Source organism: Apium graveolens, chromosome 4 (assembly GCF_009905375.1).
Source record: "Apium graveolens cultivar Ventura chromosome 4, ASM990537v1, whole genome shotgun sequence".
NCBI lineage: Eukaryota > Viridiplantae > Streptophyta > Magnoliopsida > Apiales > Apiaceae > Apium > Apium graveolens.
In genome coordinates this window covers 71837073-71863007 of record NC_133650.1, presented here as the reverse complement: position 1 = coordinate 71863007, position 25935 = coordinate 71837073, and the positions used below count along the sequence as shown (strand labels likewise).

The following is a 25935-nucleotide window of genomic DNA, read 5'->3' as shown; positions in this document are numbered from 1 at the left end:
TTCATTGAGATTATTGAAGTTGAGGTGAGAAAGCTTCTTGTGGCAATTTCAACTTTCATCTACTGATGCTTTGGTTACCAAACAAGTTTCAGGACCATCAGTATTTGCATAAAGTTTGGCTTTATAGATGTTTCCATGTCTGTAGACTTTAAAAACAATCTTCTTTGTGATCTTATGAACTACTTCACAGTGAGTATCATAGAACACAACATAGAAACCTCTGTCAGTAATTTGACTGATGCTCTACAGATTGTGCTTCAGTCCATCTACCAAAGCTACATTTGAGATGATGACATTTCCAATGATTATATTGCTATATCCCCGTATTTTTCCTACATTGCCATCACCATAGGAAACCATTGGGCCAACCTTCTCCTCATATTCTGATAATAGGGATTTAGTTCCAGTCATATGTGTTGAACATCCACTGTCCAAGACAAGCACATTCTTCTTGTTTCCCTGTAATCAGAAATTTGGAAATTAGTTAAAATTTTTGATAACCCACACTTGTTCGGTCCTTTTGGACATATTATGTATTTTAGCAGTAGAAGAATTCTTGTCAGGATTTAATCCATCAGGAATTACTCCATTAGGATTTTTCTTGACAGTTTTAACTCTATAAGATGTATGCACATTCAGTTTAGCAGTTCTATTTAAAATAATGATTTTATTGAATTTTGGTAAAGGATCATAATTGTTGTGATACAAACTATGATAATCTTTATAAATGTAAATAAAATGCCAATTGCTACCATAATGAGAACAAGGGTTCTGTGGTTTGTAAAGTACTGATCTACCACTAATATTAGACTCAGGAATCTTAGAGATTTTCTTTTTAGGCTTCCTGCAATCAATAGCAATATGATTAGTATTACCATAGTTAAAACAAGCTATTCTAGGAGCATTAGGAATGTACTTATAGTTGTTTACCTTATTTATCCCTTATTTTCCATTTCTACCTCTCTTAGTCCTAGATTTGGGAGTCCTAGCAGTTAACTCACAAATTTTCTTGTCTAACTGACTTTTAGAAAGAAGTCCTATATTTTTTCTTTTCTTTTCTTGTATTTTAGGCTCTTCTTTCCTTTTATCAGAGACTTTAGGTTCAGTTTTTTTCTCATCAGGGTTCTTAGAGGTAGAACCAACTTCATAGATATACTTCACTCCATTTTCATCATTTCTAACAAACCTAACATGAGTAGTGTTATTAATAGCCTTATTGATATTCTTGTCAGTATCAACAGGAAATATAATTGAAGGTACCTTATCAGTTCCTGAAGCATCCTCTCTATGAGTTTCCATGAGTACATAGCATTCATCATCATTGTCAATTCCTGATGAGTCTATCCAGTCTTTGTTGGAATTTATTATGACCAAAGCCTTTCCAGATGTCTTGGTGCACTCAGAAGCCAGATGTCCCCTTTTATTACATTTGTAATAAGTTACCTTGGTCTTGTCAAACTTCCTTCCCTGGTGTACTGTCCATCAGTCTTTCTAAACTTGCCTTTGCCATCACCAGAGAACTTTTGTTGGAACCACCTCTTCTTTGTGGTTTAGAAAACCTCATCCTTCTAAAGCCTTACACCAATATTGCAGCCATTTGAACAACTTGAGGATCATCCAGATCAATCTAAGAATTATGTCAGGAACTGATGAATAATCAATATCTGACTCTTCCACTATGTTAATCCCTCTTGACCTATCACTCATCTTTTCCTTTCCTTTGTGAGTCTCATCATTAAGAGCCACAACATTCATCTTCCAACTCTTTTTATTCTTCCTTTGATGGATATCCTGGTCATGAGTTTTCAACATCCCATACACTTCATCCATAATCAATGAATCAAGATCGTATTAATGCCTGATTATTGAGGCTTGAGTATCCCAATCTTCTGGAAGAGCTCTCAGAAACTTGGTGTTTGGGTATTCTCTTTCATACTCTCTTCCAGCCAATGATAGATCATTCAACAGTGTCAAAAAGCTATTATATATATCAGTAAGTGACTTATCAGACTTGTGCGAACAAGTTTCTTGCGCCGCTGCTGTGGATCGGTGTTAAATTTAGTTTATGTGCTTGTCATCAGTGGTCATTAAAGTTCACTTACTAGGATTATTCTCTTATAAAGTTTACTTTGTTGTGTGTTTCAGGTATTCGATTGAGCGTGTATGCGAACACGTTCTCAATCTCATAAGGACAAACTAGAACAAGTAGAAAAGGAGGTGATCATTGAAATGGGATAACCAACAACAGAAACGAAAGTATTGAAGGATTATTCTCAATCAAAAATCAATGACATTCAGTCTAGCATTGTCAGACCATCCATTGCATCTTATATCTTTGAAATCAAGCCTGGCATGATTCAAATGGTACAAAATTCAGTCCTGTTTAGAAGTTCTCCAATGGAAGATCCCAATATGCACATTAGGGATTTCATCGAGATCTGCGACACCTTCAAGTTCAACGGTGTTTCGGAAGATGCTGTGAAACTGAGACTTTTCCCATTTTCTATGAGGGATAAAGCTACGAGTCGGTTGCACTCTCTACCACCAGGTTCTATTGTGATATGGGAGGATCTTGCTCAGAAATTTCTTACTAAATTTTTCCCTGTGGAAAAAATAGCTGCAATCAGGATGCTCTTACTCAATTTGCACAGCAGTCGGGAGAATCTTTATGTGAAGCTTGGGAGCGCTACAAGGAGATGTTTAGGAAGTGTCCTCATCATTGAATGCCTGATTAGATGGTAATCAATTTCTTCTATAATGGTTGGGGAGCCATGTGGGCTAATAGCTACGAGGAAGCTTATGAGCTAATTGAAATGATGGCTGCTAATGAATATCAAAACCCAAGTCAGAGACTGCCACAAGGAAAGGTAGCAGGAATTCTGGAGGTGGATACAGCTACGGCTATAGCTGCTCAGCTAAAGGCATTAACTATGAAAGTAGATTCTCTGGCTAACTATGGAGTTCATCAGATAGCAAGTGTTTGTGAGCTTTATGCAAGTGCACATGTGACAGATCAAAGTGCTATATCTAGTGAGTCAGCACAGCTTGTGGGCAATTTTCAGAGACCACAACAACCAGTTCCGGCCACTTATCATCCTAACAACCAAAACCATCCTAATTTCAGTTGCAGCAATAATCAAAGTGGTATGTAACATCCACAACAGCCTTATCAGCAGTTTGGAGCCAAACCATTCAACCTCCTGAGTTTTCAACAACAGTATGCACAAAGGCAATAATTTCAGTCACCGGTAATGCAACAACAATCTCATGGAAGTGCCGGTCTATCTGCTAATGAAAATCTGAAATGGAGGAATTGAGGCTAATGTGTAAAAGCCAAGTAGTTTCGATCAAAACTTTGGAGAATCAAATAGGCCAAATTGCTAATGTGCTGCTGAATCGACCACAAGGAACTCTTCCTAGTGTTACGGAAGCTAACCCAGGCAAGAGGGAAGTCAAAGAATAGTTGAAAGCAATAACTTTGAGGTTCGAAAAGGTCACTAACCATCAAAAATCAGAATCTAAAAATTTTCGGCAAAAGCCAAGTGCGCCAGCGCCCTATCCAAGCTCACCCGCGTATGCCCCTGTACCAGAAACTGTAAATGTTGAGGAAATAGCTGATTAGAAGGAGGGCGAAGTGGAAACAAAGAAAAATTGTGCTGAACACACTATTCCTGATTAGAATACAGGAGATAAACAGGTCTATCCGCCTCCTCCATATCCTAAAAGCCATTTTCCATATTTTTGGATGTTTTCAAGAAATTGTATATTAACATACCTTTTGCGGATGCTCTAGAGCAGATGCCGAGCTATGCTAAGTTCATGAAGGGTATTCTATCTCAGAAGTTGAAGCTTGAGGAGTTGGAAACCGTTGCTCTCACAGAAGAGTGCAGTGCGGTACTGCAACAGAAACTGCCTCCTAAACTTAAAGAACCAGGATCCTTCATGATACCATGCACCATTGGCGAGTTATCTTTCAACAAGTTTTTGTGTGACTTGGGAGCTAGCATCAATATGATGCCATTTTCTGTCTTCAGGAAACTTGGTCTGCCTGATCCAAAACCTACAAACATGTCCTTACTTTGTCTTGGTTAAGGTGGATAAACTCATCTTCCCTGCTGATTTTGTCATCCTAGACTTTGAGGAGGATAAGAAGATTCTTATTATCTTGGGAAGACCATTCTTAGCTACAGGCCGAACTTTGATCGATGTGCAAAAGGGAGAACTTACAATGAGGGTTCAGGATCAGGATGTCACTTTTAATGTCTTCAACGCAATAAAAATCCCCACAGATGAAGAGGAGTGATATAAGGTAGAGATGGTCGACTCTGTATTGAATTCGGAACTTGATCAATTGTTAAGGTCAAATACCTTAGAGAGAGCTTTAACAAGGGAATATGATAGTGAAGACAAAGAAGGGCCAGAGCAATTCAACTTTTAAATGCATCTCTGTGGAAAAAGAAGTTGGAATTGCCATTCGAGTCTCTTGAATTAGCAGAGCTGAAAAATTCTTATTGAAGAAGCTCCCACACTTGAGCTCAAACCACTGCCTGATCGCTTGAGGTATGCTTTTTAGGTGATGTATCTACTTTACCTGTTATTATTGCATCTAACCTTTCAGGTAATTATGAAGACAAGCTCTTGTGAATTCTGAGAGAGTTTAAATTAGCAATTGGGTGGACTATAGCAGATATCAAGGGAATCAGCCCTTCCTATTGTATGTATAAAATTCTGTTTGAGGAAGGAAGTAAACCTACCGTTGAACATCAGAGAAGACTCAATCCTATCATGAAATAGGTGGTGAAGAAAGAAATTCTTAAATGGCTGGATGTATGGATCATCTATCCTATTTTAGACAGTTCATGGGTGAGCCCAGTGCAGTGTGTGCCCAAGAAAGGAGGCATTACAGTTGTGGCTAATGAGAAGAATGAGCTCATCCCTACGCGGATAGTCACATGATGGAGAGTATGCATGGATTATCGGAAGATGAATAAAGCCACCAGGAAGGATTATTTTCCACTTCCATTCATTGATCAAATGCTTAAGTATTATTGCCTTCTGGATGGGTACTCAGGCTATAATCAGATTTGCATTGCCTTAGAAGATCAGGGGAAGATCACTTTTACTTGTCCTTTTGGTACTTTCGCTTTCCGTCGAGTTTCTTTCGGGCTTTATGGAGCACCTGCTACTTTTTAGAGATACATGATGGCCATATTCTCTGACATGATTGGTATTAATATGGAGGTGTTCATGGATGACTTTTCTGTTTTCAGGTCTTCTTATGATGAGTGTTTGCATAATCTGGGCTTGGTGCTGAAAAGGTGTGTTGAGGCCAATTTGGTACTTAACTGAGAAAAATGTCACTTCATGGTGTAACAGGGTACATTCTTGGGCATAAGGTATGTAGAAAAGGGTTGGAAGTGGATAAGGCGAAGGTGGGGGTTATTGAAAATCTTCCTTCACCAATTTCAGTTAAAGGAATCCGCAGTTTTCATGGTCATGCAGGTTTTTATCGGCGATTCATTAAACACTTCTCTAAAATCTCTAAACCCTTGTGCAATTTATTGGAGAAGGATGTTCCCTTCAAGTTCGATGAAGAATGTTTAGCTGCTTTCGAGAGTTTGAAAAAGAGTTTGACTACAGACCTCTTATTACTGAACCTGATTGGGATGAGCCCTTCGAGATGATGTGTGATGTTAGCGACTTTGCAGTTGGATTTGTTCTTGGTCAGAGAAAGAAGAACATTTTCCATGTGGTTTACTATGCTAGTAAAACCCTTAATGGTGCTCAACTGAATTACACTACTATGGAGAAGGAGCTTTTGGCAATTGTATAAGGATTCGAGAAATTCAGATCTTACTTGCTTGGGACAAAAGTGATGGTTTACACCGATCATGCTGCTATTAGATATCGTGTCTCGAAGAAAGATTCAAAACCTCGATGGATTCTCCTGCTTCAGGAATTCGAGTTGGAAATCAAAGACTAGAAAGGTACATAAAACCAGGTAGCGGATCGTCTATCATGTTCGAAAGATCTTGGTAAAGCTTCACAAGATAACACGTTGATCAGCGAATCTTTTCCTGATGAACAACTTTTTGGGGTGCAAAAAGAAGAACTATGGTTTGTAGATATTATGAACTATCTTGTGAGTAATATTATTCCCTCAAAATTTTCTTATGCTCAAAGGAAGAAGTTTTTACATGAAGTGAAGTAGTATCGATGGGACAAGTCATTCTTGTTCTGACGGGGGCAAATCAGATTATCAGGAGGTGCATTTCGTATAGTGGAACTGAGGGTATTTTGCGTGATTATCATGCCACTTCGTATGGTGGCCATTGTGGTGGAGAAAAGACAGCTTCCCGTATCCATAGCTAATCATCGTGTGAATCATCATGTTACCACAGCTAATCATCCTCAAACCAATGGACAGGCTAAAGTCTCTAATTAAGAGATCAAGCGAATCTTGGAGAAGATTGTGAGTCCGTCAAGGAATGATTGGTCATTGAAGCTTGATGAAGCTGTGTGGGCCTACTAACATCATTCAAGACTCCTCTAGGAATGTCTCCTTTCCAGTTGGTGTATGGTAAGGCGTGTCATCTGCTTGCTAAGTTAGAACATAAAGCATACTGGGCTTTGAAGAAGCTAAATCTTGACATATCAGCGGTTGGAGAAAACAGAATGCTACAGATTAATGAACTCGTCAAGTTTCATCTATAGGATTATGAGAACAACAAGTTATACAACGAAAAGGTCAAGAGATGGCATGATAGGAGGTTAGTGCACAAGTCATTTGTGCCTGATCAGCAAGTCCTACTTTTCAACTCTCGTCTCAGAATTTTTCCGGGAAAGCTTAAGTGAAGGTGGTCGGGTCCGTTCTTAGTCAAGACAGTGTTTCCACATGGTGCAGTGGAGATTTTTGATAAACACCCGAACCAAGCATTCAAGGTTAATGGCCAGAGGTTAAAGCATTAATATTGTGATACAGCGAACCGCGTGGCGGTAACCGCCATTCTTGCTAGGACTTGAAGTTGAAGTTTCACGTCAAGCTAAAGACGTAAAATAAGCGCTTCGTGGGAGGTAACCCATGCTTTCTGTAGTATATTTGCTTATAAAAAAAGAAGAAAAAATAATGAAAAAAATAACAATTTTTTTTACAGAAGCCAGGCGCGCCCGCGCCCTACCCAAGCGCCCCCCCGCTGACCATCTGGAAAAAAATAAAACAGAAAACTTCAAAAATAAAACACCCCAGCCCTACCCGAATTTTACCCTAAACCTAGCCATTATTCTATAGCCCTTATAACTCCTCCCCTGTTTATATCCCTCCTACATATTCACATCTCTTTATACATATCCATCTTATATACATACAAACCCTAGCTCTACATACACTACTTACACCCAATTCACTCACTTATTTGATTATGGCACCTAAGAAATCAAGAGTTACGGGTAGTAATAACACTCATCCCTCTTCTGATGAGGACTCTAGTATGGGTGGTGTTCATAACAAATTCACTTCATCGGAGACTCAAGCGGAATTTGCTCGATTGATGTCTAAACCGGTGGCAAATGAGAGGGGATTTTTTCCTACGTCTCAAGATGGGAAGCTATTGGAGATGATTGCATAGAAAGGTTGGGAGAGTTTTTGTGAGGTACCATCTGCGGTTCCATTGAGCATTGTGCGGGAGTTTTATGCCAATGCTAAGGCTGAGAAGAATGGATTTTCTGTGGTTCAAGGTTTGACTGTAGATTACCGGCCTGCTGCTATTCACCGGGTTCTACATCATCCTCCGAAGCCTAGGGCTACTGATGATTGGGTTCGCAAGACCCGGGCTGATTTGGATTTGGACTATATCTTGGGGGAGCTATGTGTTCCGGGCACGAAATGGAAATACAAGGTGGGGACAACTGAGCTTTTTACCTTCCCTGCTTCTTCCATGAACAGGTATGCGAGGGCATGGAATTTGTTTATATGTGCTAATATTCTGCCTTATTCGCATTCGCATGAGGTCACTATGGACTGCGTCATACTCTTGTGTGGGATTCTGAATGAGGAGTATGTTGATCTTGGTTATATCATTCATCAGAGTATGCTGCGATTTCTGCGAGGGGGGACGACATGGGTGATTCCTCATGCCTCTATTATTACTAAGTTGTGCACATCTGTGGGTGTTAGGTGGTCTGAGCATGAGCAGTTATAGATGCTGAGTGCCCCTATGAATGGTTCTATAATTTCTCATATGTAGGAATGAGATGGAGGTTGGCCCCATGAGAATGGGTTGGAATATATTATTGATGATTCAGATGGTGGCCGCCCGGATCCTCCCGGTTTTCTCGTGCAGCAGCTGCTAGGTCCTCTCGTGCGCAGTAGACAGTTCATAGGTCTGGTCTTGGTGATGCTCAGTACAGACGGTTGACTCGGCATATGGATGCCATGCATGACATTCACCGCCGTTTTGCAGGGGACTTGACACAGGCTCTAGGTACTGCTTTTTGAGCCACTGCTATCGAGGTTGATTGGCTAGTTTTTGGAGGTAGCACAGTGTATCTGCCTCCTGATTCTTCACCCGAAGAGAGTGATCCTTCTGACAGTTAGGTATGCCTTGCTATCCTTATTATTTCCTTCAATGGGGACACTGAATATTTTAAGTTTGGAAGTGATAATTTAAGTATTAGTGGCAGTAGAGTCATGTTCATAGAGGAATCATCTTGCATGCGTAGTAGTAGTTCATTCCTAATTTTGCATAATTGTTCATATAGGCCATAATTGTTTGCATAATAGTTCATGCTTACTATGTGAGTCCATTTAGTTGCATTTGCATAGCATATACCATGATCCCATAGGATGAGCTATTTTTGGTTGGTAGGTCAGTGTTGATTTGGGTGTAGTGATGATGAATAGAGGGATGATTAAGTTTGTATGAATTGACTTGCCTGTCCAGAAGCAAAGCATATTCACAAGTCTCATTGGGTACTTTTGGGCTAGATCAGGGTCAGACTTGTCTGGTTGTTGAAATTAATCACTTGTTTACATTTAGAATGTTTTCTATTCCCTTGATGATTAAGGAACACTAAAATATAAGTTGGGAAAAACCTTGGATTTTATTGCTAGTTGTTAATAAAAGTTAGGCGTCAAAAGGCTAGTAGCCACTCATATGTATGAGTAGTCTAGGGTTGGATGAGATGTAGCGAAACACACTCATTCCAAAAATGAAAAAAAAGAAGAAAAAAAAGAAGAAAAAATTATGTTATTATCTGATTATGCAGAATTGACCATACGTGAGCTCTTTAATACTCGAGTAATTAAGTTCTAGGGGACTTTGTTCCTAGTAAACTAAGGCTTGTTCAGTCTGGGATCCGCTAACCTAATGCTCGATACATGGGTATTATTGCATAAGTCTTTCGGGGCCTCATCCATTGCACAGTCTAATAAGCATTTGTGTTGATATGTTCAGTGTTGTAGCATGAATCCTTGTTTAATTCCAGTGATGATGGAGGTGTTTTGGAGTCGCGATGTGGTTAACGTTCATTCTACTTATAAGCTTATGATTGTTTTGGTGAAGAATAAGATATAATTTTTGATCTAGTGTTGGGAGTATATCTGATAAGCAAAGCACACACTCACGCTTCTGTGCTTGTAAGTTAGTGCATTGGATTTAGTCGAGCTCTGTTTAGAGTTATTGCATTCTTAGAGACATTGACTTATTGATTTGGTTATGGTTATTCCGAGGGGATCTTTGCGTTCTCATGTATTTGCATTCATTCATTTAGTTGCATTCATGCATTAGTAGTAGTTGTCGAGACTATTTATGTTTGAGGACAAGCATCGATTTATGTTTGGGGGTGTTATAAGTGGATTTTATATCCATTTAGAATGCTTCCTGCTTAAGTTGATGATTTGACCTCATGATTGTGGTGTTTTTAATGCATTCTGTGTTGAGTATGTGCAGGGATTTAGTTAGAGGCAGGAATGGACTTCTATATGCTTTTATGTTGATAAGAGATCAGGAATTGAAGTGCGATCACTTGCAAGAAGATCAGTACGGGAAATAAGAATTCTGCAGGAATTTTTCCACAAGCTAAGCGTGCCCGCACTTGACTCAGGCGCGCCCGCGCCCTAGTTTCCAGTAGCATAGCGCTCCCGCGCTCCATACAGGCGCGTCCACGCTATGTCTAGTTGGTAGAATCCTGTTTCTAGTATGTTTTGGATATTCTGAGCAGCCAAGTCAACCAAGAGCATATAAATAAAGAAAAGGAGATGTATTTAACAACAAGGAACAAGGAGAGAACTCTGGAAATAAAAAGCACACAAGACTGCTAAAAAGAAGAAGATTTAGTTCTATATCTTTCTTTTGTATTCTACTAATTAGGCGATACTTTGGATGCTTTTTTCGGATTTGTTTTCTAAACCTTGATACTTTATTATTCTCTTGTAGTATTCAGAACCTTTTTACTATCATGTTTTCATTGGAACCCATGATGACGAGATGTTCGATTATGAACTAATCATTGTCTTGGGACTCTAACGGATTTATTTATGGAGTTTAGTAGTTGATTGCCTTAAAGTTTTCAGTGTGTGATATTATTGATATCCTATTATGATTGTGCTTAGTCTTCTTGGATGCGTAGCTAACATCTAAGTTTTATTGTTAATCTCTATTGATTGCAAAAGTGGATATAGGGGTTTAGAACTTGCCATGCTAGCATAGGTTTATGGATGTTTTAATATGCATGATTTCGTAGTGTAATTTTAACCATCTTACGCTGCCCTATGTGATCTCAATAGATAACTTGCTCTTAAACCGTTATGTTTTCAAATTTTATAGACATATAGGGTCTAAACATAATTGATGTCTGCCCAACTTCTATCTAATTTGTGGACGCTGGGTAGTAGGGTACACGTATATTGAAAAATATCGTGTACTAATTTTGTGTTATCTGATTAGTTATCATGTCCATCACATACTATGATTAAAGGCATAAACTATGAATGAAGTGTTTAATGAAGTTAGAATCCCATGTTTTTTTTCATATAAGTAACTTAATTTTTAATCTCGTAGTTAATTCATTCTAGCATAATTACTTTAGATAATTAAACTCAATTTGATACTTATCTTAGCAGTGAATAATAATCATACATTGTTGCATAAGTGCACATTCTGAATTAAACCAATCTCTGTGGGAACGAACTTAACTTAATCTTATACTACTTTTATTTGCGTACACTTGCGTGTTTTTGTGCGAACATTCCACACCACACCTAAAGTGTTAACCTATTCTATGTTTATATACTACACAGCTACAATCAGGCATTATCAATCACAAGATATGTTACAGCATGATTCTACCACTTTCTATACATATCTAAATCTGCTACGATCCTATAAATCAACACCTTCTGATTTATCTCGCAGTTCTGACTTGTCATCCAAGTCATTTTCAACGGATAACCTGATCAACGAATATATGCTATAGCTTCGACGGATATTCATATGTAGATATCAACAAATGACTGAATAGATTCTCAATGGATGATAATGAAGCTTTCAACAGATAATCATATCCTAAAAATTAATCATATCCTGATTCCTCTATCATATCTTGACACCTTGATAAAACCCGATTCCTGAATAGACAGTTCCTAACACCTTTCTTGTCCAAACAAGAAATTAATATAATATATCCACTAAAAGCAGGCATGTAATGATAATTTATCAAGTTCTCAATCTCTTCTTATAGACAAAATTAGGTATTAATTTCCTTCAACTACAGCAACAACTTTTGCTCAAATTCTAACCTGATACATGAAGATTGACCATTGATGATCTTCTTCTTTAGATCTTCCAAATAAGCTCAATAGTTTAATTTCCAATCATCCGGTTATTACCATAGAAGTAACTATTATCTTCTTTAGCAACACCAGTAATAGGCTTCAAAAGCCCGCTTGGAGTTGGAATCTGGTTTGGCACTGAATAAAATCAAATCTTAACCTTGCCTGCCCACCTTCATTTCCTATATGCATTCCATGTGTACACCATCAATATGGATGTAGTTCATGCCTTTACCATGTTATATTCAGCAGTTCTAAACATGCCTCACAACTCAATGGGTGTTTTGTCTATCTCATTCATTTTGTTCATAACAAACTGAGAATATCATTTTTTCAAAGATTGCTTGATCAAATCAAGATGAGTCTCTAGACCAATATTGAAACCCAAAATATCAAGGTACATTTACCTATCATCTTTAGAACAATTATTCCAACCAGATCTCATTCTCCCATTTATTCAAATTTATACTGCCTTATTATTTTCAAATCTTTCTTGACAAGCCTATCCTACAAACATCCTTTGAAGGTTCTCAATCACATCGTAAGAATAAATATGCTTTTGTTGCTTCTAAAGCTTGACACTCATAATTGCAAGCACGAGACATGAAACATCAGTTGCATAATCAATTTGCTTCTGGTAAGCATTTTATTCAGGACATATTTCATTCTCAGCTAGAAGAAATAAGGGAAGGGTTTGAGTGACATCCTTGAACCTGAGGACAATACTCAAGTATCCAAATCAGTCGAAGAAATTATTTCATGTCAGTTTGTCCTTCTCATGGACTATTACATAGAGAAGTAATTTGTGTTATTTGTCATTTGATATCTATAATAGTAAATGCATAAAATGAATTAGTCTACAAATAATAATTAAATTATGTTCAAGTGATTATTCATATATATTCACAAATATATTAACAAATATATCTCCCACTATTTTTATCAAATCAATAGCCCTAGCTATTAATTTGGAAAGAATATCTTCTATATCCTTTCGAGTGAGCCAAAATCGATATTTAACCATACGTTAGTCCAACTTTGGCTTTCTCCTAAAACATAAATATTTAGGTAGACAATTTTTGTCAATTATATCAATTATATAACTTTTGGATAGCGTGATGGAACAATATTCGTTCATATTTATCTAATGAATCTCGTCAAACTCTATGCCTTTAAGTTCACAATCCTATTATGGTAACTTAGTTAAGTCAAACCCAATAGTTAAAAAGTATCACTGTAATCCAACAAATCTCCCACGATATATAGATATACTTTCCTTGCCGAACCCACTCCCTATCGATCTAGGGGTTAACGCATTGGACTCATTGGAAGGCATCTGATCAACTTATACTTTAGGAATTTTTTAATTTTAAAACGATCATGTTCCCATCATAAAGTGATTTCCAATTTTCCTTGAATAAAATACTGTAAATCAATATTCGTCAATGGTTTGATTTTCAGGTAGTGAGTGAGTCAAAACAGTCTCGCTTAAAACCCACAACCTTACAAGTTCAATGAACCCGCTTTTGACAAAATCGCCCCATGTCAGAAATAAGTACAAGTCATATGATCCACAAATTATAAGTTATTACAACTCAAAAGAATTTATGAATTAGTTTACAAGTTCTTTGCCATTGTATAACATGATTCATAATTATACATAAGTCTGGTACACCAAAAGTTGAAAGTCTAGCCTTTGGTAGTTCCTACCTCAGATATATCGGCATCGACGGCTACAGGAAACAGCGGAACATTTCCTATCTGTTTGCAATTTGGGAGCTTGTTCCTGTTCATCTTGTCTAGCTATTGTTGTGTGATAGATAAAATAAGCAAGTGAGTAACACATCCACCAAAGTAACATATAACAGATCAATAGTATATGAACATTTTCATAGTAATTTTGAAATTTTTTGCCATGCAAATATGAACCAAGTCCAATATATTAACACGATGAAGTCACAAAATATTTCAATATATTATTTTCATAAATCACTGAAATCCTCTATTATGATAATATAAACAGAGTACCAAAATATAAACTGTATAATATACGTTACAAGGTGATCTCATATATCCAACCTTGCCTTAACATTTTTCTGAAAACCTTTTGAGTATACAGTACGAACGAAATCTCAACATATGTAACATATAAAGAAATGTTACAAGATAATTCAACTATATTCTTTTTCGTGAAAAGCCGCTTTGTTATGTTATCTATAACCAAAGTCTCAGAATATCATTTAAAAGATGAACTTACAACATACTTCATTTCAAAACATCATTTTGAACGCTTGACCCTACCAACACTCACCGGTCAGTCAGCCATAGTTTTCTCTCATTGGGGGTGCTCTCGATGATGTTGCAGAAAATATCCAATATAGATGGTGAACTAATTCTGTAGCATTATCGCGCCAGGGTGTGCAACTTACGAAGATCAGTCATAGTCGTATAGCCCCACAATATACCTACATGTAGGGGAGAATAGTTGGATTTACTAGTCTACCGATCGTTGGACTCTTAAGGAATGAACTACCTTCATTGAACTTACTGTCCATTTGGGCTTGATAAATAATGCTGGACCGGCGCCACTCGACCACTTACGCCAACTCCTAGTTAGAATAAAATCCATGACCCTGAAACGTAAATCTCCCCTTCCTTTTTCCCAAGTTGAGATTTGTTAATAGGACTCCAAAAAGAAGTCGTATATAGTTCGAAAGGGGAGACTCACCAATATTTCCCAAGCAATGTTTATTAATGGATTAACTTGTTCCATGACTTACTTCCCGAATGTAGGGTAAGTAATCAAAAGTTTCCTTCTATATATTTTAAGCAACTTCGTTGTGAATATAAAACCCATCGCTGAGCAGGATCTCTTATATTTTGAGCGAATATTTAAATCTACTTCATAAAGAAAGTCTTAAATTTGAAAGCGGGGTTTGGGATCCTCTCTTTACTTTTAAAATAATATTGATAAAGTTCAAAAATATTCTTCGAAAATATTGAATGTCAAAGATGATTTAAATAATATAAATCATTTTTTAATCTTATTTCAAAATATTAAATGAATATTTAAATATTATTCTTTAAATCATTATTTTTTTAATTCAAATAAAATAATCGGAGTTAAAAGTCCTTAAATGAATATTCAAAACTAATATTCCTTTAATAAATAATATAAATATTCATAAGTAAAATCTTTACTCGAATAATCACAATAATAATCATTAATAATAATTGAACGTAAATAAAATTTTAAATGAATATTCGAAATAATATTCACTTATAATTTAAAACTATCGAATAACTTTATTTGATTATTAGTTATCGAAAACCATATGTAACATACTCGGGAATATCGTCTCCCAGTTCAAAGTAAAATGTGCAAATGGTATGCCCTACACTAAGGGTATTCGTAAAACATAGCTTATCACTAACATATGTATTATATAGTTCATAAGCTCAATTTTATACAATCGTGTTTCAATATTAAAATATCATGATTTCAAACATGCATGTATCTATATCGTAAGATCATGTTTTCAAAACATATATGCATTTATATTGCTTTAAATTGCATATACTTGTAATCATCACAACAATAGGTTATTAGATTTCAAAAACTTTCTTGATTATCTGGGGTGGTAGTGGGTCTCGAGTTGGTCCGACAATCCATAACAAATAACATAATTCGAAATTAGTCATTGATCGCTTATGAAACTAAGCCTTAACTCTCATATATATTAACGCTCGTTTTCAAGTCATTGATTAACATTTCTCGTTTGCACACCCTCGGCTACATCATTTTTATAAAATCGAAAAATAATCTTTTTAACGTGAAATCTTCGCGATGGCCTTATTAGCTGCCTATAACACTATAAATAAAATTTTCGTGATCCAAGAAGTCTTTTAATGGACTTAAAAGTAGATTCAAAGTTACACGTAAGGTAGGGGTGGTTTCACAAAACATCGTTACTTAAAACAATTAGTTCTCCTAAACCGTAAATTCTATTAACGCGTTCTATACATCAAAACGAAGCTCAAAACATGAACTAACTTATAATTTAAGTGTTAATATTCAACATGGGGTTTTTGGACTCGAAAGTTATACACGAAAAGGGGTATTATAAAATCGGGCATTATGACGGTTATAAACTAACGAATTCCAAATTTACGAAACATCCAACAATCAATCCAAACCAACCCAATCAAGAACTCAACATACTTAGCTATATCAACATGTTAAAAAACTGTTTAAAATCTTGTCAAAACTAAAACCACCAAACCAACCAATCAACATCTCTCTTTGTTCACTAAAGAATACAATACATAGTAACCATTCATAACTCTAATCCAATACAAAGTTCATACTATAAATCCAAGGTGAGAGTTTGTTTATACCTTCTTAAAGCTTGTTAACACAAGAAAAGAGATTATATAGCCTCTAGGAACCTTGTTCTATACTTAATCAACCTTTATCTTTCATGAAAATCATGAAAACCAAAGTTAGTTACTATTCATCACTATTCATCACTATTCATCACTATTCATCATCATCTTTGATGATTTATATGGACTAGCTAGACATGGAATTCGATGCTCTAATGTAATGCCCCCAAATTCGGGGTCAGGAATCTGGGTCGTCACACAATCCTTCAATCATGTGTAACTTGTAATAACTTAATAATCCAATAACTCTATATCACAGACCCTCAATCTCACACATAAACACACACAAGTTATAGCCTTAGAAACGATGTACACAATGTAATCTTCTTTTATTGCAACTCAAATGTACTTTATAGGATCTTAAACAATTATTCATAAACTCTACATGAAGTTACAATAATTACTACTAACATCATATACCTATCTGCATACTCTGGTCCACCTGAGACAAAGCTGTAAGGGATGCTCCCCACGATTTCAAGTTACCAAGTCCCACGCTGACATACTGGTAATCTATTATATTATGACATTTAAAAGAAAGCAAGAGTGAGCAATAATGCTTAGCCATAATAATCAACAGTATGAAAAGACTGTTACATAAATTATATTAATCCGTATAAGGATATGTATTTATTCAAAGTAGTTTTCTTAGTGATACACACCTTTTTTCAAAATATTTCTTTGATTGACTTATTAGTTTGCAAATACCTTAATCGTAAACCCAGCACCTAGGCTTGGGTTAAGGTATTGCATCTCAATTCCAATTGGAAGAATATGACAGCCTCCGGAGCCCTACTATACGATGATCAATCATACAGTAGAATAATATTATTCTCTACATGTAGAAGGATGACTTCCTTACTCCCGATTATCACTCTGGCCGCATACGGGCTACGTGTCTCATTCTGGGTATACATACACTTCGTAGGTCCTTGAGTACACATGGTACTGTCTCCTACGGTACTAGCAGTCTCCCCAGTATATGAAGTGCTGGATCTCTACCCCTCCTTTGTACGGGAAGAATCCTATCATATTTATGGAACTCGAACTATATCGAAGTTCCCGAGCGTTTTGCTTGTTGATAGGCACGACTCATCTCATATATGTATATATGTACTTCTGAGAATTTTCAGAGGGAGTACTAAGATAATGTGAGTTGACCGTTGCCAACAAATAAATAAATAAAGGGGAGTTTCTTTGGACATTATAGTCAAATTATATAAAGTATGTAAAGATAATATTCTTCGACGATCTGAAAGTATTAGTATAATTTTTTGAAACTCGGAAAATATTTTCAAACAGGTTTTATGATTTTTAAATGATATTAAAATATTTAATAAATATTTAATAATTAATAATTATTATTAAATAATTAAACCTAGAATAATTCTATTTTAAAAGGATATTTAAAATAGTATTCCTCAACTAATTTATGTTTAATAATTTAAATTGATTTATAAAATATTCAATAATTGAATTTAAATAAAATAATCATTGGAGAATACTTCTCCTATTTAAATGAATATCCAAATAACATTCATTATTCGAGTAATTAATATAGTTGAGGGAATACGATATTTGGAAATCGTTTTAAATATATTCGAGGTAATTTAATATTTCGCAAGGGGACATCGAGTCCCTTGGAATAAATAATTACGGACTTTATTCGTCCAATAACATTTCAGGAATACTTCCAGGTTCTTAAATAATTATATCGATCGCTTTTCGGTCTAAATATATGTCAAGCTACTCCCTAGCATTAATATTCTTATTTAAAGCATCTCCGGAATATTTTTGGGTTTTCATCAACTTATACACCGCTCTATCATACTGTTAAAATATTGTATGATATATTCATCGTAAACTTAATTAGTGTTCATACGTAAAAACTCATATTTTACTATCATGGCAAATATGTTATTTGTGTGAAAACAGTAAAACAATTTTCACAACACAACAGTATATAGAACAGGGTTCATGAACTTGCCTGGAGTCCAAGATACATTCCCGACTTTCACTCATTCTGGGTTTTCTAATCAACAGTTATCTTAATCTTAATCAGTATTCTTAATCCCATCACCAACTTATATTTATAATAAGTACAATACTTCATAATTTCTGATATTCGACTGACTCGAAATAAGTATCAATCAATGGTCGAAATGGACGGTCAAAGTGGTATTCTAGAGTTGACTTTACGAATATTACTATTACGCGACTCACACTCTAACAGTTTTAATAAATTGAAAAATTGTTATTTTAATACGACACCACCTCAAGGAGCTTCTTGAGTTTTTTTAATATTTATCATAAATGTTTCATTGTGAAATTATGAATTTAAATAGGTGAAAAATATTTTAAAATTTTGGTCAACTACGGAGTTTTACTATTCATAACGCTTTCACTAAAACATTGATTTCTCTCAAACTGTTAATTCAATTGATGCACCGTCTTTTCGTGCGCGATTGAGACAAAATTTAGAACAGATTACGTATAAATGGTTTTCTGAGAACATGGGTGAAAATTTCGAAGTAGCAGTTTGATGGCAGTGGCTAGTTGCGGTCATTTTTGGGGTTCTCTCCTTGCGCGACCTTCACTCCGACATTTTTATAAACTCGAAAGCTTTAACTTTTAACTCGATTCTTTGTAGGAAGTTTTCCTTACCGTCTTATCTAGTTTTTAAAAAAATTCCATAGTCTTGGAATGTTTTTAAGGGTTCTAAAAACGTCCAACTCTTAGACCAATATTCTGCAGTTTGCTTTCGCGGAAGTGTTTTACTAAAATGGTCATATCTCCTAAACCGTAAATTGCCTTGACGCATTATTTATATGTACATAAACTAAAAATCAAGGGCTACTTTGACATGTCCATTGGGTTTTATTTTATAGAACTTACATGCCCTAAACTTTCTGTCTAACCAGTTCATGTGCAATCAAAGTCTCAATTTCTCTACAACATCAACTCCTTGAGGTTTTCATCCCTTAAATCTCATACCAATACTCAAACTCACCAATATTCATCCATTAAAATGTATTTAAGATTATATTAATCAATATACAAAAGTCACATCTTCAAAATAACCATTACTCATCAAGATTCCATCTTAAATGTACTAAACTTTCAAAAGCCCAACATACTAAAGCTTATCTCAACATCAATCACAAAACTAATCAAAGAAATCGTTAAAAGTAAGATTTTATACCTTCTTGAGTACAAGGGATTATAGAACTATATTTTCTAGGGCTTGTATGGCTTGGATGATGCTTATAGTGGGTAGATCCTTCAAAACGTAAGCCAAGAAAACAAAGTTAATTTTCAGATTTACTATTCATCACCAACTTTGAACAAGGATTTGACTATGCTACACTAATCCAATGGATATGAAATTTCTAATGTACATTTTACATGATATGAGGAAACTGTGGTTGAAATTTGGTGATTTTTGAATTTCTAGAACTCGAGATATGGATTTTTCGTCCTTGGTGGTTTCTGCTAGACATTTTCCATACATCTCTGCACATAACTGGAAACATTAGGGCCTTACAATGCTTAAATGGAAAGGTCGTGTGACATAAGAAGTGTAGATTGTCTCAATACCTTTTTAACGAGCTATAGAACACAATTTTTTGAGTGAGAAATGGAGGAGATACAGCCTTTCTAAGCTATTGTTCTCAGTCTGGACGGGTTGAAGAAAAAGAAAGAGAACTTAGCTTGCTTCTTTATGTTGCTTCTTGAATAAGTAATATAATATTTGTGTATATAATCTTTAGATATGCGAATCTCATCATATCTTGATAGCGTAAGTACTTCATCTACTATTCATGCTATTATTTGCCTAGCTAGATTACTATGCATATTAGATTGGTTACTATTTGGTTGCCACTCCTTTGTTACTTCCTTGCTAGTTAGTTTGCATGGTTTGGATGGCTTGGTACGTTTTATTTATTCTCTTACGTATTCTCTTGGTCGCTTATTCGTTTTCGTAATAAATCTTTCTAAGCGACTCGCGGGATAAATCCTTTCTTATAAGTCCTTTATGCTTTGAAGCCTTGTACTGATGTCAAAAATTTGGGCTTTTACATCTAACTTCTAGGATAATTAAGTTATCATATCAAGAAGCCATGGTAATTACCTTAAGAATTATGAATGAGTCGAGCGTGGATTTTGAAGCTCCATTTCTTCCTTGCCAAAAAAAGGACGAGAGCTCATCTTTCAGGGGGTTTGCTTGCTTTGTTGTTGGTAAATTATTGATAAAGTGCAAGGCTTTCATAATATCTAGCTTGGTTGATTTACTAAACCGATTACATCACCTTGCTTACGTGATCCATTTTCCAAGTGTTTGTTAATCAAGGTGCTAATGATGTCATCAAGCTTAATCCTTTAATTTGGTTTCACACGATGCTCCAAATGTTGCACTCCTTGCTTTTCTAATTGTAAAAAGTATTTCTTCCTCATTTGGCTTCCTTTTTTTACGTTAATCATTCATCATTTAATCTCGTTTTATTGTTTTCAGTAAACATATTTGCGATCTTATATAATCCTAAAACCTTCTTAATATCTTTTATTCCTTTGACCATCCTCTTTTATAATCCTTGGATTTAATTCCTTCAATCTTAACGCCTTATACTTAATTCCTTTAGTGTCTAGTGGATTTTCGGGAAAATCAAAGTGCTCATTTTTGAATTCTGACGACCTTTACATACACTCAAATTCATTACTGAACTCTAATACATACTCATAATTTTCCTACAAGAACTTCTATATATGGTCGTCTGATAATATTTCACAATCAGCAAAATTCACTATTCATCAGGGTTTCAAATAGTTACAAAAAATGGGGTTATTAAAAAAATCTCATAATCGTTTGTTCTTTTTAAAATCTTGAATCATTACAGATATTTTTTTTGTTTAGCAAGCATGAAATTGGTATCGTATCTAATACATACATCCTTCAAGGCATCATTAAACTACTCTACACATACATTCATCATATGAGCATATATATGTAAATTGCAATAAAGTAAACATGGTTAGTTATGGCTTCATCCTATGTGATATTCATCAAGTTAATGACAATGATCTAGGTCAATCTAAGGTAGAAAGTAATTACAAGCTAACTAATACATGTCTTCCTTTTTGAGTTGTCTCTTCCTTATCTTGCTGTTTTGAATGGCCTCCATGTGAGATTACCCTTCCTTGATCATTAAATCTTTATGTCTTTATGTACATTACAAGAATGAATTATAAAAACAAATCTAGTGAACTTATAAGAAGAACTCGAGTTACATTCGAGATTTAATAATTACAAGATCAAACGACATGCAAGCCGTATATAAAAAACCAAATCATTAACCTAAGGTCATAAGGCATAACCAATCCATCATGCTCAATTAAAACATAAGAACATGTTAGAACACATAATCTGATCTTAACATATCATACATATCATGATCTAATCATTAAAATCTAATCTGGAAAAAATCTAGAAAATTTAAAATTAAATTTGATATCATTAAATCGCAGATTATAAGGCCTAAGCAACGTCAAACTCCTTACAGACAAGTCGTTGATGGCATAAGCCATCAGTATCCTTCAGAAGCACGTTTTCCTTTCCGAAAATGTACTCGTTTGTGAAAATCGGACACCAAATCTAGACTTCAGCAAATCTGGTGTCTCCGATTCAAAATCATATCAAATATGATTCTCATTATAAGAACAAAAATGAATCATGTATAGATCAGTATGTATACAGCTTATATAATCATCATATGATTATACAACTCTCATGAATATTATATATTCAAAATATATACATACACATATATATATAAACATAACAGCATGTAAAACATACAAAATCACATACATAACAATCATGGAAGATTGTATACTTGCTACCATTATAAAACTAGTAAACACATAAACAAATTAAACACTTTTCGCAAGTAGCTCTTGTGACACCCCTTAAACCCGGGGGTCTGGATTGACATCATCACATGAAAACCACTTTTTAAAACACTTTTAAAACCCTGTATTTTTTAAAGGATAATAAAAATCAAAGAATTTAAAAACCTGAACGTTTGAAAAGAATTTAAAAGGAAACAGTTTAACCCCTTAAAAACAGGATCGCATACAGGTTATAGCATTGAAATTATAATCAACCACTATTATTAATAAACAAAATCTTTTACAGTATCAAGTCATCTTCGATAAGAAGAATCATTATTATTTTACCTACAAACCTGATTTATAACTGAATCTCAATAAACGACTCTAACTCGAACCTCCTTCATTAATTTTCCTAGATACCTTCTTTGACCTCTGGATAACTTAACTGTTAGAAGAAATCAATGATATCTGTATATAAACTATCAGAGTTTATTATCAGTATTTGATATCAGGATTTAATGAAGGTGACGTCATCAGTATCTGTCTATCAATATTTGATGAACATCGTATCATGATCAGTACTTAGTCATATCAGTAGATATCAAAGAAGGAAAGGTATTGCAGAATTCAATACGGTGAAGGAATTTACTTATAGAAGCAATCATACATGGATATATATTAGGATTCCTTATTCTAATAGAATAGGATTCCTTATTGATTGTGTAACTGTGCACTATATAAGCACATATTAGGTTTACACTATGGGTGTAACGAATTGTTATATCTTTAAAATAACCTAGCAGCTCTCAAGGATAATTATTCATCCTTTTGAGAGAGTACTTTTGTAACAGTTTTTATCTGATTAATACAAAAACTGTTGATAATGTTAAGCTTTATCGAATTGTATGCATAAACTGTATTCATCTCCTTCTACAGTTGTATTACGGACCTAGTTATTGGTATTAGAGCTTGATGTTGATATACTAACAGTTTAAGATCTGAAAATAAATCTTTAATGGCAGAAAAAGAACCACAATAGAATCCACCACCACCCCTAGCAACACCACAGGTTAACAATAACATGAGTAGGTATGAGGCTATCAAGGTTCCAATCCTAAAGATACATGAATATCCAATCTGGAAGGTTAAGATAGACGTGTGTTTAGAAGCTACAGATCCCGAATATCTAAGAAGGATTTATGATGGTCCTCATAGGCCAATGAAGTTGGCAGTAGCAGTTGATGGTTAAGAAGAAAAGATGGTTGATAAACCAAAAAAGGACTATACTGCAGAGGATCTATCATCAATCATGAAAGATGCAAAAGTAAGACATATCTTGCATAGCAGTCTTGATAGTGTTATCTCCAATAGGGTTATTGGATATAAAATAGTTAAGGAAATCTGGGATGCTTTAGAAGTAAAGTGTCAAGGTACTTCTACTATCAATAAAAACAGGAGAACAGTACTTACTCAGGAATATGAGCACGTTGACTCAAGAGATAATGAGTCCTTAACTGAGATTTATGATATATTTCAAAAGCTGTTGAATGACTTATCTCTTGTCAACAAGAAATATGACCAAGAGGACTCAAACTTGAAGTTTCTACTTGCACTCCCTGAAAAGTGGGAATTTAAGGTCACATCAATAAGGGATAATTATGAACTCAAGGAAATATCTCTAGATGAGATCTATGGCATGTTGAAGATTCATGAACTAGAGATGGAGCAAAGAAGCAAGAGAAAAGGATCAAAGTCTAGACCAATTGCACTTAAAGTTGAAGAGAAGCCAAAGGAGAAAGCTTGGAAAAAAGGTCACTCCAAAGGAAAAGCTATGATTGCAAAGTCTGATATTGAGTCATCAAACTCTCAAGATGATTCAAACACTGATAGTGAATCAGATATGGATAGTGATCATGACAACAATGAAGACATTAAACAAATGGTTGATCCATTGGTTAAAAGCTTCAAGAAGATGGTCTACAAGAACTTTAAGATAGGGAAAATGTTTTCCAGAAAAAGGTTCCAGTTCCTCAAACTCTGATAAGAGGAATGACAAAAGAAATACTGATTGGAGGGAATCAAAGACTGGAAAATTTGACAAGTCAAAGGAAAGGTGCTATAATTGTGATGGAATTGGACACTTTGCAGCTGACTACAGAAAACCAAAGGCTGAGAAGTTACAAACCTTGATCATAAGGAAGAAAAACTGGGATGATTCATCAGATTCAGATGATGGTGTTAACTATGCTCTCATGGAAAATGCTGAAACAGAGGCTGACACTACTGAATTAAAGGTACCTCAAACCTTGCTTTTGATAGTGATGATATCTGTGAAATAAGATTGTTTCTTAAATCTCTGCATGTTAGTTATAGAGGTCAAACTTTAGAGAATAATAGAATCAAGTGTGAAAACTCTGAGTTAAAGAAAAGGAATGATCACCTAAAAATTGAGTTACTTTCCATGATAGAAATTCAAAAAGAAAGAGATGATGTTGTTTATGTTAAAGAAAGACTGTTAAAAAAAACATGCTTATTTAGAGAAGGAGTTAGCTAAAGAAATATTGGTTATTAAGATTTGGACTAACTCAGGAAAAACAACTCAGAAAATTTTAGAAAATCGCTGTTGGGGATCAGGATTAGAATATTCAAATAGATCTAATTCTGATAAGAAAAATGGAAAAAAAACTGAGAATGTTAAACCAACAAATACTGATCATGAGGTTATACTGAACAAAGTTCAGCTGAAGCCCACAAAGTTTAATTCAAGTGCTGATGTTGTTAAGTCAATTCATGAGGTAGGTTCAACCTCAGCACCTAAATCAAACTTAGATAATGATAAGAGTGAACAAGTTCACACAAGATCAATAAATATTGGTTTAATGACTCAGAAATGGCTTAAGAAAAAGCTGAAGAAATTACACATGAAAGACAAGGAGAAAAAAGCCTAGGAAAAACAGGAATGGTAAAGTGGGAGTTAATGAAAATGGTACTTATAAAACTATTCCCAATGCACCTAGAAAGACATGCTTGAACTGTGGTAGTACTAATCATCTTGCTAATTCTTGCAGGAAGAATAAAGAGATAAATATTATTCCTCCAAAATCAGAGTTTAGGAATAGAACAGTTAAATATAAACCACAAAATCCTTATTTTCATTGTGATAGTATGTGGCACTCTATGTATACATATAAAGAGTATCACAGTTTGTATTATGATTATTATAAACTAAAACCCTCTTTAAATAAAACAAAAACTATTTTCGCATGTGTAAATATTGATAGTAAGAATGTTAACATAAACTCTGATATGAAGTCTTCTGCTGCATATGTTAACACACTCAAAAAGGCTAAATGATCCAAGCAAGTCTGGGTCCTTAAAAACACCAATTGATTTAAAAACTAATTGCAGGGTAACAGGAGAAATTCTCTAGTCTTGAACAATGGATGCTCAGGACACATGACTGGTTATAAGTCCCTGTTATCAGAGTTTAAGGAGAAGGCTGACCCAAGTGTTTCTTATAGAGATGGAAACTTAGGAAAAATCTTGGGATATGGCAAAACCAAACTTGGGAATATCATCATTGAAGATGTAGCTCTGGTTGCAGGACTCAAGCATAATTTGATCGGCATGAGTCGGATCTATGATAGAGGTTACCATACCAGAAAGCCAAGCAATATATACTCCTGTTAGCTGATGTGACCATACCAGAAAGCCAAGCAAAGGAAAACATCTTTCAAGAGTAAAATTGAATCCTCTATTCTTAAACCATATCA

At 35.0% G+C, this 25935-nt stretch overlaps 1 non-coding gene across 1 annotated transcript; it reads right to left on the bottom strand.

Annotated features, from left to right (window-relative positions):
• Window positions 1-2621: 2621 nt before the first annotated feature.
• LOC141723221 (small nucleolar RNA R71) lies at window positions 2622-2725 on the bottom strand. Its single transcript, XR_012576207.1, has one exon. It is a non-coding gene; the product is annotated as a small nucleolar RNA R71 (small nucleolar RNA).
• Window positions 2726-25935: the final 23210 nt, after the last annotated feature.